The sequence below is a fragment of the Callorhinchus milii genome, unplaced genomic scaffold, assembly GCF_018977255.1.
Source record: "Callorhinchus milii isolate IMCB2004 unplaced genomic scaffold, IMCB_Cmil_1.0 Scaffold19, whole genome shotgun sequence".
Lineage (NCBI taxonomy): Eukaryota > Metazoa > Chordata > Chondrichthyes > Chimaeriformes > Callorhinchidae > Callorhinchus > Callorhinchus milii.
The window spans coordinates 10,126,551-10,145,075 of NW_024704760.1; the positions used below are offsets into that span (position 1 = coordinate 10,126,551).

The window sequence follows — 18,525 nt, forward strand, 5'->3', positions numbered from 1 at the left end:
ACTAATGTAGCAGCTCTCATCCATGGGTTCAAATTTGTTTCACAACGAAAGACTCACTGTCATTGTCAAAGCATTAAAAACATTCAACAACAACAAGATTACATTTGTATAGTGCCTTTCACATTGGGAGGACGTCCGAAGACGCTGGAAAAAATAATAATCCTTGCATTTGATATCGCGCTTTTCATGTCTTCTCGACATCTCAAAGCACTTCACAGAATATGCTGTAAAGTGAATTGACTGTATATTTGTGGACGAAACGTGGCAGCCAATTGCGCACAGTAGTGTCCCACAAACAGTCATGGATTAAAAATGACCAATTTATTATTGCTTTGTTTTGGAGGGATTATTATTAGGCTCTGTGTGGAGTAAGGAAACATGCCCAAGGTTTTGCCCTGCCTGGAATTGAACCCAGGTGTCTCGCTTGCAAAGCGAGTGCTCTAACCACTGAGCTACAGGACTCCACATTCAGAGATTAATGTTGAAAGAAAAAGTTCTCCAATGTTTGGAAATGTGCTACAATAAAGAAATTAGTTTCTGATTAAGCCACTTTGAAAATCTAATACATTCATGCATTCTTATTCCTACAGAAGACAAAATGTTTCTCACACTATCACCATCAGGTACATTTAATGCTTTACATTATGAGTCATGTTAAATATATGTGGCCTCTTATGTTTAGTTTCATGCATTTGAGAATAATTGATTTACAAGGGATTACATTCAATCAGAAGGAATATTATATACATTGTAATCCTCACTTTGTCATGTTAAATATATTCACTTATTGACCTTAACAGACTGGTAGGTTTCAGATATATCATTACCTGCTGTGAATTTTACTTCATTGTGTTTCATCTTTGTGAGCAAGTGGAGAGAGAGTGATCAACTGTGAAGTGTTGAGTTCCTCCCATAGCCTCTGTTTTCAATGTTGCTATGAGGTTTTCAATTAAGTTCTCACACAGCTGTGAGAAAAAGCCATATTAATTGTGATAAGCAAAGGGCAAGTGGTTTCTTTTGCACTCTCTCTCTCTCTCTCTCTCTCTCACCAGGTTGGATAAGGGTTCAGGGTATTTGGGAAATCCTGTCTCACAAATAGAGAAAGAAAGATGACAGAGAGTATGATTTAAAACAATAATTTAATATTGCATTGTTAGCAAGTCATCCTGCCATTTGTAGCTTCATATGATCCCTTGATTAAAAACTACAATTGCATTTATACATCATTTTGTTAAAGAACAAACGTTGAGCAAGTTACAGGACGGTATGTATTGAGGAAATATTGATGTCTGGTAACAAGCATCGTGGCCACATTCCAACTCAGGATAATGAACATAACAAAACAGCAAATCTTCCTCACGCCCCCGCCCGGTCACCTGTGAGGTCCCCCAAGCTCCATCCTTGGCCCTCTTCTTTTCCTCATCTAAATGCTCCCTCTCGGGTTGTCATCCGCTGACAAAGAGTCAACTTCCACATGTTTGTGGATGACATCCAAACCTACTTCTCCTCCAGCTGCGACTCCCAGCCCACTGATGTTCTGACAGCTTGTTTGATGGACATCAAGTCTGCTCTCTTTCCAACAAAACACTCACTATCCAAGACGTCATCGACATTCTCGCACTCACTGAAATCTGGATCACTCCAGGCGACACCTTCCCCCTGACAGAGGCCACACCACCCGGGTACATCTTCCATCACACCCCACGGCCTAACCGTCGTGGTGGCTGTGTGGCTCTCATATCCTAGCCCCCTCTCGGCCTATCCCCTTACTCCTCCAGAACCTTCCCCTCCTTTGAGCACCTTACCCTTTATCACCCCTTCAATTTTTCCCTCAAAATTCTCCTTATCTACCGACCCCCCCAAGCCCTCGCCCACCTTCCTCCCCAACATTTCCACCCTCCTATCTTCTCTCTCCCTCTGCTCCGAACACCTCCTCATCCTAGGCGACTTTAACCTTCACTTCACTCCCCGCTGCTCTACCTCTGCTGACTTCTCCTCTCTCCACCTCTCCCTCCACATCCACTCCACCACCCAGATCCTCAACCTCACCATCTTGGACCTCACCATCACCGACACAGCCATCTCGGACCATTACTTGATCTCCCTTAACTACTCAATCCTTCTCCCCACCGCCATCCAACGCACCTCCATCTTCTACCACCCCCTGAAAAAAAATCTCACCTTTCCCCTCCCTGTTCAATGCCCTGGAGTCATCTGAACTTGTCCCCTTTGTGCTTCCTCCCACAATGACCTACCCTCTTAGGTCACTCTCCTCCACCACATCCTCTCCAACACTCTTGAAACCATTGCTCCCCTCACTTCCCTAACCATTTCCTACTCACAAAAGTCACCCTGATACACCAGACACCTCCGGCCCCCTAAGGCACAGGTGTGTACCGCTGAACACACCTGGCTTAAATCCAACTTAACGGTCCACTGGCAGATTTGGCTGGACCTTATCAAACCTTACTGCTCCGCTCTCACCTCTGCTAAATTCAAGATCCTTGTCCTCACTTTCAAAGCCCTCCATTTCTATACCCCACCCCACCCCCCCACTCCTAACCCCTAACAACATGCCCGCTCCCTCTGCTCAGTGGGCTCCGGCTGCTTTGCGTCCCCTGCATCGCCTACCTCATCATCGGCAGGCACCCCTTCTGCCACCGCTCTCTGGAACTACATCCCAAAGTCCCTCCGCCTCACCCGCTCCCATGCTTACTTCAAGATCCACCTCAAGACCCTCTTCTTCGACCGTGCCTTCAATCACCCTCATTCCCCCCGTACCCTCCACCCTCCCTATTCTCGATCCCCAGCTCGTGTCCGAAACACTGATTGTCCAGCGCCTTGGGATGTCCTCCCAATGTGAAAGGCGCTATACAAATGTAATTGTTGTTGTTCACCCTCTGCTACTTCTGCTCGGCTGGCTCTGGCCTCCTGTTCTCCCTCCGTCACCAATGCAGCTGCTGTGTTAAGCTTGACGTTTATCTCAGGGCGGGCTGTATTATCATCAATGTGGTTATATACTAAAAACAAATGCAACATGCAATACAGAGGACACATAGTAATATTATTCATTTGCACAGTAACCCCAAGGTTGAGATTTTACTTTTCAGAATTGAAAATGTGTAAAAAATCATTGGAAAAAACAGGTGAGAACTTGGTTCAAGTCTCTTCATGATGCGAGTCCCTATGTCATAATATATTTGACAAATGGAGATTGTAATTTAGGAATATCCAAGACACTTGGAGTAAAAGTTGAAGAATTATTTGCTGCTTTTAACCTTCTGACTATCAATGAGCTATTTTTATTTGAGCAGAAGTCATGAATCGGAAACTATCTGAAGGTAAAGTCATTGAACGTCAAAGGGATTCTTATCTCTAAGTTTAGACACTGCATTTTTGCTGCTCCAGCAACCCAATATTTACATGGAGTTAACTCAAAGACAGTCACTGGGGGCAGGGAATCCTCCCACTCAGGTCCTGTTAACCCTTCCAGCCAAAGCCCTGACAGACAGATTGGGCCCAGTTGGACAAGCAGGAGGAAAGCTTATCAATAACAAGCAATGCAATTTTTACTGGTTAGACTCCAGCAGTCGCCCCAACGCACACCGTGGGGACCTCAAACCTTGCCTCATACTTTCCGGAATTAGGTAAGCAGGATAAGTCCCTCCAGCGAGAGAGTCCACATTCCATTCCCATAATGTATCTTGAATTTCCAAGTGTAGGCGGGGTGCATAGAAACCTCAGATTGGTTCGTAAGCATGGTGATGGGTTTCCGCATGTGTCAGACATCCGGCTGACCAAAATAATATAAACTCAAGCATCTCATTCAAATCTTCAAGTATTATCTTTTTCCAGCCAAATAAAGAGCTACTTTTGTTTGTTTAGAAAAGAAACAGATTGATGATAACCTGGAAGACAAAAGTGAGAGAAATAATTAATTCACTCCTTTAACAGTGAATGGCTTCTTTTTTATGTACATTATCTGTATATCATATATGATAATAATAATCCTTGTATTTGATATAGGACCTTATCACGTCGCTCAAAGCGTTTCACTGGACACACTGTAAAATGGATAGACTGTATTTTATTGACAAAACAATCAACATTATATTATAATGTTTTTCATAATAAAATATATGACAAATATTGTATACTCACAATAGCTTATTTATTGGAGTCCTGTAGCTCAGTGGTTAGAGCACTCGCTTTGCAAGTGAGAGACCTGAGTTCAATTCCAGGCAGAGGGCGAAACCTTGGGCAAGTTTCCTTACTCCACACAGAGCCTAATAATAATCCCTCCAAAACCAAAAACAATAATAAATTGGTCATTTTCAATCTACGACTGTTTGTGGGACATTGCTGTGCGCAATTGGCCGCCGCGTTCGCCCACAAATATACGGTCAATTCACTTTGCAGTGTGTTCTGTGAAGCGCTTTGGGATGTCCTCCCGACGTGAAAAGCGCTATATCAAATGCAAGGATTATTATTATTATTATTATTACCGATTGATTGTTGCTTAACATTTTATGATTAAACCCAAATAAATCTGTTGTTGAATCTTGTATCACATACAGATGATAACTGATATTCTGACACAGTTGTATTATATAATGCATTTCACGGACTGTGAACTATGACTTTGCCCAACAGCGAAAAAACTTACTGACAGACAAAAAGGTATTGCCACTGATTTACCACTATGACAAGATCCATCTGAAATGTGGTCAATCTAAGCATCTTTTTTAATGTATGTTTAAAGGGACTGCACAAGCCGTTTTACAGCGACCTAATGTAACGTGCAACAACAACAAAATTACATTTGCAAAGCACCTTTCACAGCAGGAGGACATCCCAAGGTGTTGGACAAACAGTGTTTCGGACCTGAGCTGGGGGGTCAGGATCAGGGAGGGTGGAGGGCAGGGGGGGAAGGAGGGTTATCATAGGCAGGTCGAAGAGGAGAGTCTTGAGATGGGTCTTGTAGATGGCAAGGGAGGGGGACGAGGCGGAGGGACTGCGGGATGGAGTTCCAGAGGGTGGGGTCAGAGTGGCTGAAGCTCTGCCCACCAATGGTGGATCGGGCGAGGCGGGGGACGTGAATTGGGCCGGAGCTCGCTGAGTGGAGGGAGTTGGCAGGTTGTTAGGGGGTTAGGATGTTGCAGAAGTAGGGGGGAGCAAGGCCATGGAGGGATTTGAAAGTGAGGACAAGGATTTTGAACCCTATCCTGTGTGTGGTGGGAAGCCAGTGGAGTCGGGCAAGAATGAGGGTGATAGAGTCACAGAGCCTGGTGCGGGAGAATTTTTTTTTACCCTAAACTATATTATGATAAGATTGCTCACAATAATCGTTACATTCGGTTTTGCGCCTTTCACATCGAGGGGTGTCTCAAATCCCTTCACTGGATTAACTGCAAACTAGTTATTGTGTTTTGTAAACATTGCAATGATCCACAAGCAGCCATGATGTGTATGACAGATTTTATCTGGGGTTTAGTTGGTCAGTATCTTGGAGAAAGGAACAGCCTTTTCTTTTCATACAGAACAGTGGGACATGTCATTCCCACTCGAACGGCACAGATGCGGAGCTTGGATTAACCTCCTGTCTGACGCACGGCACCCCCAGCAATGTGTGCATTGCTCCTTCCAACCTTGTGCTCCCACACCATAACAGTCAAATACATCGAGTAATTCACCCAACGTAAAGAGCACAATCTTACTTTCCTTTCAACACCCGCTCCACAGCTCCACCCACCACATCCCCACCCCACCCCACCTTCACCCCCAACCTCCACAATCCTGGAGGTGGAGTCCTGTGGCTCAGTGGTTACAGCACTCGCTTTGCAAGTGAGAGACCTGAGTTCAATTCCAGGCAGAGGGCGAAACCTTGGGTAAGTTTCCTTACTCCACACACAGCCTAATAATAATCCCTCCAAAAAAACAAAAACAATAATAAATTGGTCATTTTCAATCCACGACTGTTTGTGGGACATTACTGTGCGCAATTGGCTGCCACGTTCGCCCACAAATATACAGTCAATTCACTTTACAGTATATTCTGTGAAGCGCTTTGGGACATCTAGAAGAAGTGAAAAGCGCAATATCAAATGCAAGGATTATTATTATTATTATTATTATTATTATCCCCTCCCCCCCACAAGCCTACCACTATCTCTGTTTGCATTGAAATAAATTGGCCATCGACTATAAGGCTACAAAATTGAACAATCTTTATAATGGAATGAAGTCATTTAATGTTATCGTTGTTGCAGAATTAATCTCTTGCCAAGCAAGACTGAAAGCTGCGAGTAAGAATATAGCTTTTAATTATTAGAAGTGAAATGTGATTCGTATTTGTCATTTTGGCCATTTGAGATATACGATGCGTTTTCATTCTGAGCAAGCAATTAAAATGTTTATCATACTGAGAAATCTGACTCCAACAGAAGAAGGAAAAGAACCAGACCAAGCAGATGAAGCCAAACCAAGAGAGGAAAAGATGGATGTAAAGAAGAAAGGTAGTTACTTGCTCGTTTGAAAGTTTTACTATATTGGTAAGTTATTTCCCACCTCCAGGGTACATTTCAGTTCCATTCAACATACATTTATTCGGGTTCCCATTTCTGTGTGTGTTGTGTTGCTTTTCTCCTGAGTATGGAGCTGACTGTGGAAATGCAAAATATTGGATGTTTTTTTCAGAAGAGGCTGAGCAAGAAAAAATCTCTGCTCTAAGTAGGAATACGTTTTTTCTTATTTAAATATTGTGATGAGATGTTTGGTTGGTTGTAACCTTCTTCTGTGTAGGTTATTCTGCTTTTGTCTTCACTGAGAATTCAGAGTGTTTAACCTGCTGGTAAATCTGTATTAGTAGCTGGTTGGAAATATTGAGGAAATCACTTGTACAGACCATGGATTAATCAGATAATTGCATGTTTTGAACTATACGCTTCTGTCAGTTATAAACTCATGTTGTAATTTTCATCGATTAACATCTGTCGCAAAACCTCATCACACACATAATATCCCACCTTTACAGGTTTCTGTGTTGCTAATAATAATAATAATAATAATAATAATAATCCTTGCATTTGATATAGCGCTTTTCACGTCAGGAGGACGTCCCAAAGCGCTTCACAGAACACACTGTAAAGTGAATTGACTGTATATTTGTGGGCGAACGCGGCAGCCAATTGCGCACAGCAATGTCCCACAAACAGTCATGGATTGAAAATGACCAATTTTTTATTAGTGTTTTGTTTTGGAGGGATTATTATTAGGCTCTGTGTGGAGTAAGGAAACTTGCCCAAGGTTTCACTCTGCCTGGAATTGAACTCAGGTCTCTCGCTTGCAAAGCGAGTGCTCTAACCACTGAGCTACAGGACTCCACATCAAAGAGCATTCAAAACTAATGTGTTTAACCAATATTATTTTTCTAGAAGCGGAGATTAAAGACATAGAAAAAGGTAAATACTGAAATGTTTTAAAGGTTTATATGAAATTCATGACTCATATCTATTACTATGAGCTTCTGCACCTTTCGCTGTAAAGATACCACTTCTATTGAAATATTTTATGTTCTGATGGTTGTGGGAAAAACAAGAAGAGGTTGAAACGCAATATGAGAAACATTGATTACGCCTCAGTTTATACAGTTATTGATGTGTGGATATTTGTTATGTAACCTCAACCTCTTTCATCGTGTGTGTGCATTGGGATTTCAAGTGTTGATGATTCTTGTGAATGTGATGTGTTCCTCTTACTGTGTTGGAAAGGAAACGGCAGCCGTAGGTTGGAGTTTGGCTCTCCCCAAGCAAGAGAATCATTCACTGTTGAAATAAAAATACCTCATAAATGTTTTGTTTGCTTTTCAGAAATAGAAGAGTGTGAAAAGCTCACAGTCCTGGCAGGTGAGACTCATGTCCAGAAAGCCTTGTGAAATGGGTCATGTCAACATCCTTGTTGTGAGTCGAGTCTATCCTTTCCCAAGTGCAGCGCCCAGCACATAATACCAAACTGCAAACACTTCTTAACTTCTCACCCTTTCACCTTTCCTCACTGTGTTCTCTTGTATTATTAGTTACATGAGGTCGTCACTTGGTGGTTCTGTTTCTCTCGGCTTCTTTTCTGGCTGCCCGGCTCAAGGGGCAAAGTCAGCAACAGGCAATGAGTGTATTCTCACGCAGTGCTTAATGGATTCTTTGCTTGGACTTTAGAGCAAGAGGTTGTTGCAGAGGACGAGGAAACAGCAAGTAAGCCCAGATTATTTGTGTTAAATAAACCCCTAAAAACTGCCACCATCACTCCCACTTAGAAAAAAGCCGCCCTTGATGCGTTGCAGCTATCAAACTACCGGCCCATCTCCAACCTGCCCTTCCTGTCCAAGGTCCTTGAAAGAGTTGTCGCCTCCCAGCTGCGCTCTTCCCTCTCCACCCATGCATTACTCGAACCCCTTCAGTCGGGTTTCCGTGCTGCCCATAGCACTGAAACCGCCGTAGTCAAGGTCACCAATGACATCTTGACCATCTGCGACCAGGGCTCCCTCTGCCTCCTCGTCCTCATCGACCTATCGGCAGCATTGGATACGGTCGACCACGCTATCCTCCTCCACCGCTTGTCATCCCACCTCAACCTTCAAGGCCCTGTCCTTGAGTGGTTTAAGTCGTACCTCTCCCACCGTCTTTATTTTGTTTCCACATACGGCTTTTCCTCCGGTCCCCGCACTGTCTCGTGTGGTATCCCTCAGGGCACTGTCCTCGGTCCCTTCCTCTTTACACTCTATGTGCTCCCCCTCGGTGACATCATCCCCAGACATGGGGTCATTTTGTTCTTGTTGAACATTTTCCATTGGAGAATTCCCTCAATCTAAACTAATTTTATGGCTTTTCAAAAATAGAATTAAAAACAGGAAGTGCAGGGACAGGTGAGCTTTAAAATTTGATCAACATCACATTCTTTGGCTTCTGTTGCTTTGACCTGAATATTTTTCTTGTGAGAAGACACGATTACGGTTCTGCTCTGATCAGTTCTTGTTTCACAGTGTCTCTCCTCACATATATCCTCAGATACATCAGTTTGCGAGGAATCAGTTAGATCACACTGGGTTGTTGTGCTCAAATGTGTCATTGTTTGTGTTGGGGTCGGGGTGTCAGTGGCTTCATGTTGTGATGGTGGTTGTGAGTTTCTATCTGAAATACTAATACAGTGGAAGAAGAGTTGTCCCCAATTCATGACACTATTGTGTTATGTAAGAAAAAAATCACTCTGTTTTTCAGAACTGGAAGAGTGTAAAACGAAACTAAAGGAAGCAGGTAGGGAAGAGGTTTCTGAGTTTAAATAGTCAAATGATATATTTTCTGCTGATTATACAATTGATATCCACAGGAATATATGCATAATTATGAATCTTAATAGTAGTTTTTTCTTACAGAGGATCTTAAAATTAAACAAACGGCAGGTAAATGCTCATATGCTGTTACACATCACAGTGTCAATGCTATGATTTCATTTGTTGTAAATAAATTTTTGATTTGACTGAAATGTTGAAAATGTTTTTCTTGATTAATTGGAATGTCAAAAAGCAAACGTCTTTTGAAATCATGATTCCGCTCAAAGTGATGCCATCTTTAATCTCAGATATAGTTACAAACAAACAGTCAACAACGACATATAGCAAAACATACACACTCAGATTTAAAAAATCACACCCTCCCAAACTAAACAGGAACAAGGCATTCACCAGAATCAAGGGAGGATCTAAACAGCTGTTACATAGCTGAATAGTTTATCTTTTTTGTTTTAGATTTAGAGAAAGCGAAAGAAAGCTTGAAAACTACAGGTATAGAAAATAGTGTGTTTTAAATTATATAAATATAGACTTATGTATGTGCACATGATATATCATAGAATATTAAATAGAATTCAGGTTCAGAAGCAGAAATAAGATGTTGGAATTTTGCAGAACGTGCAGTTTGCGTCTTATAAATCAATATAATTAAATTACATAATATATTTGAGAGCCCGCAATCTCTTGTTTTCCCTAACAGAGGAATCAATTGAAAAGAATGATAAAGGTAATTGCATTGATCTGAGAGATGAGATTTGTCAAACATTTGATCACTGATATCCATTACAATCTCTCGGTTCCTCTTTTGATATCAGATTCCCTTCATTGAAGGCACCAAATGGGTTGTTCGTGGATCGTCCTCTCCTTGTGTTTGTCCTCCTTCGGAGAGGCAGTCGATAACACAATCTGAAGCCATCTGTCGATTGATTGAAACAAATTTGCTTCATCAAATGTTCTTTTTCAGAAAGAGACACTTGTGAAGAAGAGATAAAAGCAGCAAGTAAGAATATATAATTCATTTAAAGATTTGGGAGAAGGGATGTTAGTTGTTATGTTGCTCACAATGTGAAAATTGGTGAAAATAGGTGAGGCGTATGAAGAGCAATTTAAGGCAGATATCAAGAGGCATTTCATTACACAATGGTGATCAAAGTTAAACAATCGTTGTGTATTATGCAATAATTAACTGGAATGCGTGAACAGCAACAACAGCAGCACAATAACGCCTTTCAGATAGGGAGGACATTCCAAGATCCTGGACATTTAGTGCTTCGGAACTGATGGTCGGGATTGGGAAGGTGGAAGACATTGGGGAAAGCAAGTTAGTCAAACCCATGGTCAAAGAGAGAGTAAGAATATAGGTATTGAAGGAGCCAAGGGAGGGTGTGAGGCGGAGGGACTGTGGGATGGAGTTCCAGAAGGTAGGGGCAGATGGCAGAAGGCACACCTGCCAATTGTGAGGTGGGTGAGGCGGGTGATGTGAAGCAGGTCGGAGTCCACTGAGCGAAGGGAGTGGGCAGGATGATAGGATTTTAGGAGGATGCAGAGTTAGGGGGTTACAAGTCCTTGGAGGGCTTTGAATGTGAGGACCAGGATCCTGAGATTTATCCTCTGAGTGATGGGAAGGCAGTGGAGTCGGGCTTGGGATGGGGGTGATAGGATCATGGAGACTGTTGTCGGAGAGGACACGAGCTGCAGGTTTGTGGATGAACTGCAACTTATGGATGCAGAAATTTGGAGGCCAACCCTCAAAGCATTTTCCAAGTCAAGCCTCGATATTGTGAATGCGTGTAAAAGGGTTTGGGCAGCTTGCGGTGTCAGACATTGGCAGAGACGGGCAATGTGGCAGAGGTGGGGAGGCGCTGATGGGAGCCAATCAGGAGAGCCTCAGTCTTGTTGACTTTTAATTGAACAAAGTTAGCTCTCATCCAGGTCTTGATGTCTGACAGACATTCTGACAGCACAGCAGTGGTCCTGGACTCAGAGATGTACAGTTGGGTCATCGGCATACATGTGGAAGTTGACCGCATGTCTGCAGATGATGTCACCAAGAGGAAGCACATAGAAGTTGAAGAGGAGAGGACCAAGGACAGAGCCCTGAGGAACGCTGCATGAGATGGTGCGGGGGCTAGAGGAGAAGCCGTTTGTGGAGAGGAAGTGGAGGTACTGTGAGAGGTATGATCTGAACCAGTCAAGGACAGAACTATGAAGGTTGAGGTGAGAGGAGAGACGGTGGATGAGGATAGATTGTTGAAGGCAGCAGTGCGGTCAAGGAGGACGAGGAGGCAGAGGGAGGCTTTGTCGCATATGGACAGAATGTTATTTGTCACCTGTTTCTGTGCTGTGGGCGGAGCCGAAATTCGATTGAAGCGAATTGTGAAGGGAATGGCGGGAGATGAAGGAGTGAAGCTGGGAAGCAACAACTCATTCCAGGACTTTGGAGAGGAAAGGGAAAATTTAGATGGAGATGTAGTTTGAGGAAAGGAATGGGTCTAGGGAGGGTTTTTTAAGGGTAGGATTGATGACAGCCATCTTGAAAGTGGTGGGAACCTTACCAGTGGACAGGGAGAGGTTTATGATGTTTGTGAGTAGAGGTGAAGGAGGTGGAACTGGGAGGAAAGCAGATGTGTAGGGATGGCATTGATTAAGCAGAAGATCGGTTTCATGTGGGTTATAGTTGTGATGAGAGAGGAGGGGGAGACAGATTCGAAAGTGTGTGTGGAGGGATGGGTAGGGGCCGGACTGAGAAAAGGAGAGGTGGAGGGGGTAGGCAATGGAAGGACAGAGGCTACTGAGTGGATCCCCTCAACGTTTGATTGGAGGAAAACCAGCATGGCCTCGCACTTGGTATTGGAGATGGGGTTGGGCGAGGCATGAGAGGGTGGGCAGATCAGCCAGTTGGTGATGGAGAAGATGAGCCTGGGATTGTCCTTGGCCTCAAAGATTGTCCAAGAGTAGAAAGACGATTTAGCGGAGGCGAGTGGGAGCATTAAGATTTGATAAGGTCCAGCCAGATCTGCCTATGGACCATAAGTTCTATTTAAACCGGTTGTGTTCAGTGGCACACACCTGTGCTTTCAGGCAGCGGAGGTGGCTGGTGTATCTGTGGAGTCCTGCAGCTCAGTGGTTAGAGCACTCGCTTTGCAAGTGAGAGACCTGAGTTCAATTCCAGGCAGAGGGCGAAACCTTGGGCAAGTTTCCTTACTCCACACAGAGCCTAATAATAATCCCTTCAAAACCAATAATAAATTGGTCATTTTCAATCTACGACTGTTTGTGGGACATTGCTGTGCGCAATTGGCTGCCGCGTTCGCCCACAAATATGCAGTCAATTCACTTTACAGTATATTCTGTGAAGCACTTTGGGACGTCCTCCCGACGTGAAAAGCGCAATATCAAATGCAAGGATTATTATTATTATTGTTACCATGGTGACTTTCACGAGTGGGAGACGGTTCAGGAAGTGAGGGCAGCAAGCGAATCCAGATTGGAGGAGAGGGAGCTGTGGAGGAGAGTGACGAAGGAGGATTGGTCATTGCGGGAGCGAGCCCAGAGTGGAAGGAGTTCAGATGACTGCAAGACAGCCAAGATGGTGGGGAGGAGATTTTTCCCAGGCGCGGTAGCAGATGGTGGTGGGCTGGGTGCCGATTGGGAGAGTCATTGAGGTTTTGAAAGAGATGAATGATAGTCCAATGTCACTATGTCGATGATGGTGAAGTCCAAGACGGTAAGGCCCCGAGTGATCACAAGGTCGAGGGAGTGGACGAGGGTGTGGAGTGGATGTGGAGGGAAAGGTTGAGGGAGGAGATAAGGGAGGAGATGGTCATTCTTCATTTTGCTTCTAACATTGTCTCCAGACGAATCTTTTGTTTCTTGTGAAATGTTGAAATGTGCCTCTGATTCCCAAATGGACCATCTATGGCTTGAAATGAAAATGTTTAACCCGTTCATTGTTTTGGTTTCCAGAAGTAACCAAATGTCAGACAGATCTAAAAGAAGCAGAAAAAGGTTTGAAGTTTGGGGATGTCAATGATGCTCTGTTTGTTGGTCAATTGTTTGTATTGAATATCAAACAATTAGTATTTTGAAACTGATTTCAGTGAAAAGGTGTTGAATATATTTGGGTTTTGTTTCCAGAACTGAAAAAATGTCGAGAAGAGCTGAGAAAATACAGTGAGTAGAATTATTTCATTTTTGGAGCTTGTTTAAGGGCTAAATATCTTAATAACTGTAAACATTGTTGGCCAGGAGACCTGGAGATAATCCTTTCCCACTGTGACAAATGCCAGGCCAAATATCCTCAATACATTCCTCAATGGCCTTATGGATGTGGGATGTTAATGGGCCGTCAATGCCTTTAAATGCCCATTATATGCGATTCAGAATAATTCCATAAGAAATGCTTTTTGAGGACTTGACTTTAGGCACTAAATCAAATGCAAAGATTGATGTAATAATAATTAATGAATTCCGTGTTTGACTTGTAGAGGCTAATGATGAGAAAGCTTTAGGTGAGGGCAAATCATTGTGTTTTCTGTTTCCTCTGAGGTATTATTATTGTAAATGTAACCTGAAACATCCTGAGCTGCACTACACCATTCGCACAACCTCCCGAACTTTGTAGACTATGTTGAAGAAAAGCATTTCACCAATAATTCTTTAAACCTGATCATATTTACAGAAGCAGAACGGGACGACAAGAAAACAGGTAGATTGTGAGAAGGTGGATGTTGTTACACTACGATTGATTTCGAATTTCACTGATATTTTTCTTTTTGCTCAGGTTACCGTTTAATAGAAATAAATTCAATAGCATTGTAAACAATGTACATCTGGCAGGTTTATTGTGTGTCTATTTTATTGTGATATAGTAAATTCGGCTGATCTTTGTTTTTCAGAACTGGCTGATTGTCAGAAAGAATTGAAAGCTGCGCGTGAGTATAAAGTCTACATATCTATACACACGTTGGATGTGATGTATTTGTTGCCCTTATGATCAGAAGTTCCTTGAACAATGTGTTGTATTTCTTTGAACGATTGTTGGAAACCACATTCTTGAGCTCTGCCATGTTATCACATCCACCACAATTGTAGATGAGGTCCTTTGCAAATCTAATATTCTGATCCTTTTATTCCATTAGAAAAAAAAGCCGATGGTAAACTAACACCAGAAGGTAGATTCGTGGGCAACTAATATTTGGTTCTTTTATAAGTGAACATAATTGAATTAATTTAACAATCAAACATAAGGTTCTTTCATATATATTTGTACATAATTATTTTTACAGTGAAAAAGCTGATCATGTTACAAGACGGTATGTATTGATAAATGATTGAAGATTTCATATGTTTTAAGAAATTATCTTTCAGCTTCGATTACTGTTTTTATTGCAATGTTTGTATTCAATTTAATACTGCAATATTTTGCAAGACGAAACTTACACAGTTTGCAAAGCTGCTATAGTTTGTTGTTAACACAAAGAATTATAATGTAATTTCCAGAAAAGAAAGCGTGTGGAATATTACTGGATAACATAGGTGAGAACGTGGTGGATATGTAAAGCTGTTTAGAAAAGAACATGTGCGGTACATACATTGTTCTTAACTGCAGCCAATTCCATATTTTAGCCGAGGTGGGAGGAAATGAGGACACGTTGTATTGTGAACCTGTACTTTTGTGACCAAGGCTGGTGAGAAATAATACTTATATTTTTGTTGATTTGAGCAGAAAAGGCGAATAAGAAGCAATTGGAAGGTAAAATCCAATTGCATGAATGTTTATTTTTCTATCATTTCCCTACATTTCAAAACATAGTCATCTTATTGTCATTAACAATCACTGGCATCTCATTTACACTTTATCTCTTGTGTTTAGAATTTGAGAAGGTTGATGGGACCTTGAAAGAAAAAGGTGCGGAACAAACATGAATTGATTTTCTCTTTTAAAATGAAGCAAAGGGTTTATTTGCATGTTATATATAAATGAATTCTAGTTATGATATAAGTGATGTATGTAACTGATTGTTTGTTTCAGTCTCTCCGTTCAAGGGTTATAGTTCACTGTGTGTTAATTACTGTTTTGCCCAACAGAGAAGCTACTTACTGAAAGAGAAAAAGGTATTGCCGTCGATTTGCTTTATGTAACATGATCACCTGAAACTTGGGTGTTGTTTCCTTTCGTTAGTCGGAACAGATATAAAACTGGACAAAAAAAACTGTTTTACAGAGACTGACATAAAGTGCAGAATCTTCTTTCCTTGAACTAAATTGATCATCGACTGTGCAGCGTTTACCATCAAATTACTTTCACATGGAAATTATATCTTTTCCTCTCATCTGTGTTTGCTTTGCAGAACAAACCTCTTGCCAAGCAAGACTGAAAGCTGCGAGTAAGAAAACAGCTTTTTGTTATCTGCTCCCTCTTGGGGACATCATCCACAGACACGGGGTCAACTTCCACATGTATGCGGATGACACTCAACTCTATCTCTCTGCCTCTCCCCCGACTCCAGGACAACTGCTGTCCTACAGAATGTCAGTCAGACATCAAGGCCGGGATGAGAGCTAACTTTCTTCAATTGATGTGAACAAAACCGAGGCTCTCCTGATTGTCTCCTGTCATCTCCCCCACACCAAGGATGCACACTGCACCTCACGGAGCCAGTAGAGCTCTCCCCAAGATCTCTCTGCATATCCCCAACCTCGCCCGACACCACTGGCTTCCTATGACACAGACAATAATAATAATAATAATAATCCTTGCATTTGATACAGTGCTTTTCACGTCGGGAGGACGTCCCAAAGCGCTTCACAGAACACACTGTAAAGTGAATTGACTGTATATTTGTGGGCGAACGCGGCAGCCAATTGCGCACAGCAATGTCCCACAAACAGTCGTAGATTGAAAATGACCAATTTATTATTGTTTTTGTGTTTTGGAGGGATTATTATAAGGCTCTGTGTGGAGTAAGGAAACTTACCCAAGGTTTCGCCCTCTGCCTGGAATTGAACTCAGGTCTCTCACTTGCAAAGTGAGTGCTCGAACCACTGAACTACAGGACTCCACAAAGATACACAATACAGTTCAAGATCCTAGTCCTCACCTTCAAACTCCTCCAAGGCCTTGCTCTCCCATGACCTCTGGACTTCCAGAACCCTACCAACCTACTTGCTTCCTCCCCTCAGTGGGCTTCCGCCTGCCTCACTTCCCACGCCTTGCCCGCCCTGCCATTCAACCCTTCAACCCTGCCCCCACCCTCTGGAACTCCATGCTGCAGTCCCTCTTCCCTGTCCGTTCCCTTCAATCACACTCCTTCCCACCCTGCCCTCCAACCTCCCCGATCTCGACCACTAATTCGGGTACCAAATACTCAAAGTCCAATGCTTTTGGATGTCCTCCCGATGTGAAAGGCGTTTTACAAATTAAATTTTGTTGTTGGCCATTTAATACGAACTAAGGATTTTCATGGTGAAAAAAAATAATTTTAAAATGTTCATCACACTGAGAAATCTGACCCAACAGAAGAAGGAAAAGAACCAGACCAAGCAGATGAAGCCAAACCAAGAGAGGAAAAGAAACCGGTGGATGTAAAGAAGAAAGGTAGTTACTTGCCCGTTTGAAAGTTTTACTATATTGGTCAGTTATTTCCCACCTCCAGGGTACATTTCAGTTCCATTCAACATACATTTATTTGCGTTCCCATTTCTGTGTGTGTTGTGATGCTTTTCTCCTGGGTTTGGCCCTGACTGTGGAAATGCAAAATATTGGACGCTGCAAAACAGCAGTGAACGGATGACACAAATGCTTCATAGATTTCTTGTCAATTTTATCAGAAGAGGATGATCTTAAAGCAAAAATCTCTGCCCTAAGTAAGAATACTTTTTTACTTATTTAAATATTGTGATGAGATGTTTGGTTGGTGATAACCTTCTTCTGTGTAGGTTATTCTGCTTTTGTTTTCGCTGAGAATTCAGGGTGTTTAACTTTTATATAAATCTGTATTAGTAGCTGGTTGTAAATATTGAAGAAATCACTTGTACAGACAATGGATTACTCAGATAGTTGCACGTTGTTCACTGTATCGTTGTGTCAGTTGTAAACTCATGTTGAAATTGTTATCGACAAATATCTGTCACGCACATAATATCCCACCTTTGCAGGTTGCTGTGTTGCTAATGAAGGAGCATTCAAAACTAATGTGTTTAACCACTATTATTTTTCTAGAAGCGGAGATTAAAGACATAGAAAAAGGTAACTATTGAAACAATTTAAAAGTTAATATGAAATTCATGAGGCACATCTGTGAGAGCAAGAAAATCATTCACTGTTGAAATAAAAATACTTCATAAATATTTTGTTTGCTTTTCAGAAATAGAAGAGTGTAAGAAGCTCACAGTCCTGGCAGGTGAGACTGATGTCCAGAAAGCCTTGTGAAATGGGTCATGTCAACATCCTTGTTGTGAGTCGAGTCTATCCTTTCCCAAGTGCAGCGCCCAGCACATAATACCAAACTGCAAACACTTCTTAACTTCTCACCCTTTCACCTTTCCTCACTGTGTTCTCTTGTATTATTAGTTACATGAGGTCGTCACTTGGTGGTTCTGTTTCTCTCGGCTTCTTTTCTGGCTGCCCGGCTCAAGGGGGCAAAGTCAGCAACAGGCAATGAGTGTATTCTCACGCAGTGCTTAATGGATTCTTTGCTTGGACTTTAGAGCAAGAGGTTGTTGCAGAGGACGAGGACACAGCAAGTAAGCCCAGATTATTTGTGTTAAAAGTTCAGGCAGAATTTATTTATTAGTGTCCGATCTGTTGTATCAATTCTAACTTTTACATTGTCCAGTTTATCAAAGGGCGTCCGACCATATCTTTTTGAAGTTCTCAGAGACGCTTTCTGATGTGTTTAGCACTTTACAAACACTGGTTATGTTTTCCTGAAAATAAATAAGTTTTCTTGTATGTTTTTTTTAAATCCGTATGAATAATTTATGAGGAAGCTATAAAAACCTTGATTTTACATATGGTCTGAGGTTTATATTTTGTACTTGACTGAAATTTGTGTCATATATTCAAACGTTGATTGAATATTAATTACAAGAAACTCCCAAAGCAAAAGTATCTACATTTCCCATTGAAGAAATCCCTCAATCTAAACTAATTTTATGGCTTTTCAAAAATAGAATTAAAA

The 18,525-nt window shown here is 42.0% G+C and overlaps 1 protein-coding gene and 1 long non-coding RNA gene across 2 annotated transcripts in view; both read left to right on the plus strand.

Annotated features, from left to right (window-relative positions):
• Positions 1 to 7,872: 7,872 nt before the first annotated feature.
• The window catches only part of LOC103179160 (protein Hook homolog 3-like), an 86,155-nt gene continuing 75,502 nt past the window's right edge, over positions 7,873 to 18,525 (plus strand). The window contains exons 1-2 of the mRNA XM_042342022.1: positions 7,873 to 7,904; positions 8,211 to 8,246. The gene's annotated coding sequence lies outside the window, so the exon portion shown is untranslated. The remainder of the gene's footprint in view (positions 7,905 to 8,210; positions 8,247 to 18,525) is intronic.
• LOC121850430 lies at positions 15,231 to 17,589 on the plus strand. Its single transcript, XR_006085594.1, has 3 exons — positions 15,231 to 15,251; positions 15,694 to 15,729; positions 17,565 to 17,589. It is a non-coding gene; the product is annotated as an uncharacterized LOC121850430 (long non-coding RNA).